Here is a 1,328-nt window from a genome sequence, read left to right on the forward strand (position 1 = left end):
AGACATATGCTCACACTCTAAGCCATAAAACAGTCTATTCACAATGCATACATAACTGATACATTCACAGCATAATGCATACCATCACATATCATCAACACATTTATCACAAAAGCATATCATATCATGCCATATAATCAATCATAGTATTAGCACACTCTACTAATACCTATGCTACTCAAAACAATGGGAAATGATCCCTACTACATCATGCATCAGCTAAGTCACATCACTCAGCCTAAACAGCCAAAAACTGCACAACAACAGCACAGAAAAATCTCAATTCTGCCCATACGCGTATTGCCTATGCCCATACGCGTATTGCCCACGCCTGACCAAATCCATACGCGTAATGCCCATGCCCATACGCGTATGCTACGCGTATCACATTCCCATACGCGTACCAACAGAGACCAAAACACGTTCAAAACACCATCTTCCTCATCCATACGCGTATTGCCTAGTGCCATACGCGTACCAGCCATCTCATACGCGTATTGCCTAGTGCCATACGCGTATGACCAGAAACCAGAACTCTCAGATCTGCAATGTCTTTCTCTGCTACGAGATCTATCCAATTCACCCTTCCACAGTCCAAATTTCGCACAATATTACTCATATCATCTAATCCGAATCATCCCCTATTCGATTTCACAAATCCTAACATCACTACATATAATTTCTACGAATTCCTTTGATTAAAATCCCAATTTCGTTCATCCAATATTTCACCATTTTCAGCATACATCAATCTAATCAGAGGTAAAACAATAGTTTATTACTACCCAGTACATATCATCACATAATACCCGTTAACCGATGATAAACCCCCCTTACCTGAGCTAATCCGGCAAATTCCGTTAGCTTCAAGCTTTTCCTCTTCTCTTGCTCTGCCTCTTTGCCCTTTCTCTTTCAGCCGCTTCTCTTTTCCTTTTCACGTGAAAACCCTTTTTCCAAAAATTGGGACTTTTTATTATTCCAACTTATATATTCCAATAAATAATTATCCCAATAATTATTATTCCAAAAATAATAATAATAATCCAATTATCTAATTAAATTAATAAATATATTATTAACTTAATTTAAATAATTATTATATTATTATCGGGGTGTTACAGCGAGAGCCAAGATAGGCGAGGCATACGTCTCGAATCTTAATCTCAGAAGTGCATGGTATACACCATGTTCCATTTTCATCTTTATTGAAAAAGTGTTTAAATAAGAATTAGGTATTTTGAGTTTTGTTGTGAAAATGACTTGACCCTAGATCAAGTATTGATGGATGTTTAAGAGAAATTTGAATGAGTGTTTGAGAGAAAACAAAG

This window comes from Lathyrus oleraceus, chromosome 4, assembly GCF_024323335.1.
Source record: "Lathyrus oleraceus cultivar Zhongwan6 chromosome 4, CAAS_Psat_ZW6_1.0, whole genome shotgun sequence".
NCBI lineage: Eukaryota > Viridiplantae > Streptophyta > Magnoliopsida > Fabales > Fabaceae > Lathyrus > Lathyrus oleraceus.